The following is an 8,442-nucleotide window of genomic DNA, read 5'->3' on the forward strand; positions in this document are numbered from 1 at the left end:
AATGGAGCCACCATTTGACCCAGCTATTCCCCTTCTTGGTCTATTCCCTAAAGACCTAAAAAGAGCATGCTACAGGGACACTGCTACATCGATGTTCATAGCAGCACAATTCACAATAGCAAGACTATGGAACCAACCTAGATGCCCTTCAATAGATGAATGGATAAAAAAATGTGGCATTTATACACAATGGAGTATTACTCTGCACTAAAAAATGACAAAATCATAGAATTTGCAGGGAAATGGATGGCATTAGAACAGATTATGCTAAGTGAAGCTAGCCAATCCCTAAAAAACAAATGCCAAATGTCTTCTTTGATATAAGGAGAGTAACTAAGATCAGAGTAGGGACGAAGAGCAGGTGAAGAAGATTAACATTTAACAGGGATGAGAGGTGGGAGGGAAAGGGAGAGAGAAGGGAAATTGCATGGAAATGGAAGGAGACCCTCAGGGTTATACAGTGGAGGGGGGTAGAGAGAGAGGAGGGGAGGGGAGGGGAGAGGTGGGGAGGGGGGATGGTGGAGGATGGGAAAGGCAGCGGAGCACAACAGACACTAGTATGGCAATATGTAAATCAATGGATGTGTAACTGATGTGATTCTGCAATCTGTGTATGGGGTGAAGGTGGGAGTTCATAACCCACTTGAATCAAAGTGTGGAATATGATATGTCAAGAAATTTGTAATGTTTTGAACAACCAACAATAAAAAATTTTTAAAAATAAATAAATAAATAAATATTCCTTGCTTTAAAAAAAAAAAAAAGAAGTGTCATTTGGAAGGACAAGAATACAAACCCAGGAGGATGTATATGTCAGACAAGACCAGAAAAGAAAGGAAGAAAGAAGAATTGAGGGAAAGCTGGAAGTCTAGGGTCTTGCTAACTCAGCTCTTCACTGGAAACTCTAGGAGGTGACTCCCATTACTGAGGCTTGCTCCACCAGTAGGTACAGTAGAGTCAATATGGCAGCCCAGCATTAGGTAGGCAGAGAAGGGTCCTGTCCTGACCTCCCTCAGCTCCCAAGGAGTGAGAGTAAGTGGAGAGCTAATAGGTCTTGCAAAAAAGCTGAGGTGAGAAGGGCAGAGGCAACCCCACCAGAAAGATTAGGAAGAGGTCACAGTGGAAATTCAGTGGAGTCAGCTGCTGGGAGCCATTAGCCAAGTAGGTATGACAATTTCCTTGCCAGCGTACCCCATGTTGCTGACATGTTGCAGCGACATTGAATGTAGGTGACCTTGCTCAAGGACCAAGGCAGATTAGGGTGTTCCCGGTTTAAGATAGTCGTGTTTAGGGTGTTCCCAGTTTAGGTTCCAGGTTTAAGGTTTAAGATTATTCCTGCTGGGAATAGGGCGTATCCTGCTGCCTGAGTTCCCCTTGAGTTCTCACGGGATTCAGACAGTATATTTTTTGGAGATAGAAGCCCAGTGGAGGTGGAGTTGGGCAGAGAACGTGGATTTGGGCAGAGAACGTGGATTTCCCCAGAACGTGATTGTAGACGGCTGGCGTGAGTTCGGGAATAAAGAGTTGCTGTTTGAATCTACAAGCTGTGTGGTGGCTCGTGATTGTGTGCCCAGCCAGACTGCGGCATTTGTGCCCAGCCAGACTGTGGCATTTGGTGGCCCCTACGGGGAACTTCTGAAGCTTAGAGGTAAGTGAAATTTCTCGCTCTTGAGGAAGAGAGAAAGAATGGGTGACCAATTCAAAAAACAATGTGTTATTGTTTTGATTTATTTTGTTTTTATTTCAAGTTGCCTGTTCCTAGAACTTTCTCAGGCAAACTGGGGGAAATGGTTGACTCAAGGTTTGAAGTTGTTCGCCTCCGAGGAAGAAAAATTGTTAGAGGAAAGAGGCACCCCAGTAAGACCAAGAGCAGTTAGGACATATGTTGATACAATACAAAAATGTAGCCCATGGCTTTTTAAAGACGAGTTATTAAGTATATCAATGGGACCATCATGGTATCCTGTAGAAGGAGTTTTCTTCAAGAAAGAGATGGCTAGTTCTGTTTACTACACTTGTCTAAGATCTTGGTTTTTACAGATATCTGATTAATTTACAATGCTAAAGTGTTAAAATATCAACCACTAAATATGAAATCAAGTACTCTTTACTTATTAAGTTCCATAAGGTAATATATTTAAACATTATGTGTGTTTTCATAAATTGGTAAATGGAAAAATGTTTAATATTGCTTTGTGTCTGTGTCTTTGCTAAAACAAGTTTACTAAGTGTTAAGATTCTATCATGTGTAATTTATATACAAAGAGTAGAAAAATTTTCAGTTGGGTTTCAATTATAGTATAGTATCATAAAAAACATGAAAGTCTTTCATCTTATTTAAGTGGAGTAATTTGTCTAAATCAGAAATTTTATAAGAGTTGTTTCAGAATGTAAATTTATAAAAAGGGTTAACGGTTAAAAAAGAGAAAAAGATTCAAGATATGGAAATATATTTTAATATAAAAGGTTAAAGGAAAAAGAAATGTTTCTAGATGAGTGATAATCTGTGTGGTAAAGTAAAAAGTTGTAAAATGCCATTTAAAAAGATTTTGAGGAAACTAGACTTACTTTAAAAGCTTGAGAAAGGAAGAAAGAAGAAAAAGGTATTTGTACATGGCAGATTGAGACAAAGCTTCTCAATGGAGTTTAAAAAAAAAAGCCCTTGGTTGAAGGGCAGCCATGTAAACTAACATTAAAGAGATTTAAACAGAATCTAAGCCTCGTTTAAAAGAGTGAAGTTGTAGGTGGTGAAAAAGTACATTTAAAAGTACAGTATAGATGATAATTAAAAGGCTTTAAAAGGTTAAATTGAAGGTGGTTAAAATGCCTTCATGATGGAGGAAAGAAGCTTAGTTAATCTTAAAGGCATTGCTTAAAAAAAATGAGAAAATAATAGGATAAAATATACTTAGATAAAGAAGATTAAAAATTTAAAGTGAAAAACTTTAAAGACAGAAGTACAGGAAGGTAAAAAAAGAAGATGTAGAAAGAAGATTAAAAATTTAAAGTGAAAAACTTTAAAGACAGAAGTATAGAAAGTTAAAAAGAAAAAAGATAAAGAAGATGTAAAAAGATGTAGGAAGACAAAAATTTTAAACCCACAAAATAGGAAGAAAAAAAAAACTAGGAGGAAAATAAGCAACTAAGGGTAAAAATACAAACCTTAGGAAAAAAAAAACTAGAAGATAGAAATAAGATAGAAAATGTCAAGTAAGGTATTACACAGATAGAAAATGCAAAAAGCTAAGACAACTATTAGATACAGACATACTTATTAAAGCAAAAAGAGGGAATTGGAAAGGGGTATATATCCCCCAAAGATAAACTTAAAATAACGCTTTTTACTCTAAACTTTTTAAATTTGGATTCATCAGGACTTAGTGCTGCAGAAAGACATATGTATCCAAAAAATGTACATAAGCCTAAAGTACTTTGGAAAGATATTCTAACAGGACAATGGAAAGGTCCTGACCCAGTGATTGTCTGGAGTCGGGGGTCTGTTTGTGTTTTTCCACAGGGAGAACAGCAGCCCATTTGGATTCCAGAGAGATTAACTAAAACAGTTTCTACAGATCGAAAAGAAGATGATTTGACTCAAATCCATAACAGCTGATATCCAGAACTCCAGCTTGGCCATTCTTACATCTGCGACAGTGATTAACCAGGATGCTTTTTTTCAATAGCTATTTTATTATTACATTTTTCCACATCATAAGGTTCTATTTTTATTTTTTGAGCTCATACAAACCTAGGTTAATGTTTTTCTGATCAGTTTTATTTTTTGACTGTGGAGTTTTTAAACATTGCAATGGAGATTTCACCCAGGTAAAGCTACAAGGCCTTTACTATTTTCTTATGTGTTGTACGTTTGTGTACACTCTTGTGTTTTGTGTTGTATGTCTGTATGTGCGTATGTCCATATTTCTTATATGAGGAGCGCTCATGAAAAAATGGATCCGAATTATTATTATTTTTATTCACGTGATTTAAATGGTTTAATTTAAATTAGGTAAACAGCTGTTAAGGATTGTTTTTAAAGGTGGTTAACAGATCTGTTTGTTTACTAGTTTAAATTAGGTAAAAGGCTGTTAAGGATTGTTTTTAAAGTAGGTTAACAGATCTGTTTGTTTACTTTCACCTTTCCTTTTCGTTATATTTAATAATTCTTTTCAGGATAATGTCTCTTTAGCATCATTGCCAGAATTCCTATCTCCATCCCAGTGCCGGTGAAGAACTCAACAAGTAATGCTCAATCAAAGAGTCAACTTACTTTGGGAGGAAACGGATTTTGGGAGGAAATGGACATATTGATAGATTCCTCTGCTTTGAACTGCTTGCAGAACTTGCCTGGACTATGTAACTATCGTTTGGTGCAGCGAATTGTGGTAATACTGGCATATCTTTGCTGATGGTGTCACTAGTGATGCAATTTTTATTTCCTTGCCAGCACACCCCATGTTAATTGTGGTAGTGCTGACATATCTTTGCTGATGGTGTCACCAGTGATGCAATTTTTTCCCAAGGAGCCGTCAATTGGCTTGGTGTCGTGGCATTTCTGTATCCTCCTCCCTTCTGCTAGTGATGGTCTAAAATTTGGGGGCCAATGGCTTATGCTGGACCGGTAGTCAGTGACGGGTATGATCCAATTGCAGTGGTATCAACCTAAGACAGGAGGCTGACGCCTAAAGGTCAGTTTTCCGATGACGGGTAAGAACCATATGTTGAATTGGACAACCTACCAGGCACGGTCCATAAGCCACATTAACCTCACTCCCCCACTGGCACCAAGGCCAAATTTGGGGGCCAACAGAGGTGAGGCAAAGAACCTCACCCCACCACTGGTGCATAGACCTATCCACAAGTATGGCTGTATGCTGGACCGGTAGTCAGTGACGGGTATGATTCAATTGCAGTGGTATCAACCTAAGACAGGAGGCTGACGCCTAAAGGTCAGTTTTCCGATGACGGGTAAGAACCATATGTTGAATTGGACAACCTACCAGGCACGGTCCTTAAGCCACATTGCTTGTTGTTTAATTAATCAGAAGGGGGGAGATGCTGGGAGCCATTAGCCAAGTAGGTATGACAATTTCCTTGCCAGCGTACCCCATGTTGCTGACATGTTGCAGCGACATTGAATGTAGGTGACCTTGCTCAAGGACCAAGGCAGATTAGGGTGTTCCCGGTTTAAGATAGTCGTGTTTAGGGCGTTCCCAGTTTAGGTTCCAGGTTTAAGGTTTAAGATTATTCCTGCTGGGAATAGGGCGTATCCTGCTGCCTGAGTTCCCCTTGAGTTCTCACGGGATTCAGACAGTATATTTTTTGGAGATAGAAGCCCAGTGGAGGTGGAGTTGGGCAGAGAACGTGGATTTGGGCAGAGAACGTGGATTTCCCCAGAACGTGATTGTAGACGGCTGGTGTGAGTTCGGGAATAAAGAGTTGCTGTTTGAATCTACAAGCTGTGTGGTGGCTCGTGATTGTGTGCCCAGCCAGACTGCGGCATTTGTGCCCAGCCAGACTGTGGCAGTCAGCCATGCCAGGAAGAGACAAGGTATAGAACTGTGAGCCTGGCCACCCATCTGAGCTGAGAAGCAGCTGGCTCTGTAGCCACAGGCTGCAGCAGGAAAGCAGTCAGGAGGCTGGGAAGTCTTCCCACTAGACTAGCCAGGGTTCTCACTTAGCACTAATGTCATTTAGGCCAGATCATTCTTCTGTATCTTAGGATGTTTAGCAGCATCCCCGGCCTCTCCTAAGAGATGCCAGTGGTAACCACCCCCCACCCCAGTAGGATAATCAACAATATCTCCAGACAGAGCCAATGTCCCCTGGGAGACAAATCACTGCAGATTCAGAACCACTAGCCCTGACAATGTCTTGGCAACAAGAGACTGAAAAACTGAGCCTCCATCCCTGAGACAGCTTACACCAAGACACTTAAAGCTGCAGAAACTAAGGCACCCTCATTGGCAAGTTTAAACACCTGGCCCCTCTACTTCTGTCCACCCATCCTTGAGCTACCCAGCAAAGTGGATGCCCAAGAGCAAGAGAATATAAACGACAATAGAAAATAACAACCCTGGGAAGTGTGGGTCATCGCTCCATTGTACCTCTGAGGAAACAGAGTGTCTAAAAGGATATGTAATCTGCTCAAGCTCACACACCCAGTTAGCATTTAAAGTCAGTGGCGCAGGCCTGTAATTCCAGCGGCTCAGGAGGCTGAAGCAGGAGGATTGTGAATTCAAAGCCAGCCTCAGCAAAAAATGAGGCACTAAGCAACTCAGTGATACTCTGTCTCTAAATAAAATACAAGATAGGGCTGGGGGTGTGGCTCAGTGGTTGAGTGCTCCTGAGTTCAATCCCTGGTACCCAAAAGTAAATAAATAAATAAATAAAGTCAGTGAGGCTTCCTCCAAAGTCATGCTCAATTCAATAAGCCACGAGAAAAACTACCGCACACACACTGTGCTGCATTATAACTAAACGTGTACCACACTATCATCTTCAGAAGATGTGGCTCCTGTGGAGAATGAATGAATGATACATGCTTTGTCCCTGTCAACCTTTAGTTCGTGCTCCATAAATATTTGTGAAATGAATGAATATTTGTGAATGAATGAATGAAACCCTGTTCTCCCCTGTCCTTCCACTGGGCTAGGAAGGGCTGTTTCCAAGGGCAGGCTGTACCTGGGAATGAAGATAAAGGCCCGGCGGAGTTTAACAATGCAGGACAAATATTGTTTCTCAGAAGGTCCTTGAAAGAGGCATGGAAACATCAGCCTGGCTTCCTCTCGGTAGCACTAAAGCACAGGTGCAGAGAAGGGAGAGGCAGCAGCCAGGCAGGGAGTGGCTGAGTGGCAGGACTCTAGGGCTGAGCTGGTATAAGAAGAGCAAAGAGGAAAAGGTAAGGGAGAGCAAAAGGGAAAAAGTAAAACAAGGAGAGTCCAGGCTAAGAGCAAAGAGATGGGGGTCTGGCAGCAAAGAAGAGCTGATTCTGGGAAACAGGGTTGGGATTGGGACTAACGGGGAATTTGAAGGTCAGGCAAAAAGCATCAGGGTCCCTTAGAAGATTCCTGAGAACAGTGCCCATGGCCATTAACCTTGACTGGGGATTTCCCAGAGGCAGGGCTGCTCTTAGCACCTTATAGGGATTACCTCAGTCAGGGAGGCTGACTTCCAGACTCACCCCCACCCCAAATCAGCAAAGTAAGGCGCTGGAGCCACAGAACTCAGGAGAGGAATCCGGGAGGTGTGTCCCAAGAATTCAGGCCTCTGCCCCTTCCTGGTATGTGGCATGTTGAAGGCAGTGCAACCCTGCAGAGGAGATGAAAGCATAGCCCCTCCTTCAGTCCTTTAATCTGTGTGATAGCCCTTCATCCAATCCGGATGGGGCTCAGTAATGGCGGGGAAGGAGATCCAGGTTATATGTCCACAAAAGCTAGGGCTCAAAAGCTGTTGTGTGTTAAACCTCTTTATCTCTTGGTTTGGTCCTTAGTTATCTGCATCTCTTTTGCATGTTCATCTTAGATCCATCAAGGGGATGGGGAACATGTTTGCATCAGCCTCTTCCTTGTGCAAACTCAGCCCCGCATTACCCTGAGCAAGCACCACCCGCCCCTCCCATGACAGAATCCAGTGACCACTGAATAAATGTGCAGCCAGCCAAGGATCCTGGTTCTTAGTAAAGGCATCGTTGTCATGATTGGTGAGGGCAAATAACCTGTATGGGGGTATAGGGCTGAAAGGGGGTTGAATCTGTGTATTTCTGTCATTCATTCATCCATTCATTCATTTAACAACTATTTGAACACCACTATGTGCCCAGTACTGCTTGGAACATGTCCTGAACACAACAGATAAAGCTCCTACATCCTCAGGCGACAGGTAGATATCAAAAACATAACTAATGAGTAACTTACATAGTGTATTACAGAATGATTAGTGTCTAGGGGAAAATAGAAAATAAAAAATGTATAAGCAAGATCAGGATGGGAGCAGTGAGCAGGGGACTGGACAGCTTGAAGTCTTGAATGGGATAATTACAGAAGTTGCTGTTTGAGCAAAGAATTAAGACTGTGAAGGATTGAGCAGAAGCAGCCTTGGGTGCTTGAGGCACAGCCAGGAGACCAGTATGGCTGGAGAATCATGCACTGTGAAAAGAGTGCCCCCCACCCAGACCACACTGCAGGTAAACAGCCCTGCCCCTGCATTATCCAAACTCCAGTCTCCAAGACCTGCTAATACCTGCGTTAGCCATTGACTTTGTCTTCACACCTTGCTGACTTTCCATAGGGATTGGATTAGACCTATTCCTTCCCCCAGATGGTTCCTTCCCTCCTGTGAAATGCCTTGGTTTCCAGTAGGTGTTTCTGCCTACCCATTGATAAGTACTGGAGAAATTCACTTTGTCCTAAGAGTGACTTTAAATGTCTAAGGTATGGTTTC

Source organism: Marmota flaviventris, chromosome 1 (assembly GCF_047511675.1).
Source record: "Marmota flaviventris isolate mMarFla1 chromosome 1, mMarFla1.hap1, whole genome shotgun sequence".
Lineage (NCBI taxonomy): Eukaryota > Metazoa > Chordata > Mammalia > Rodentia > Sciuridae > Marmota > Marmota flaviventris.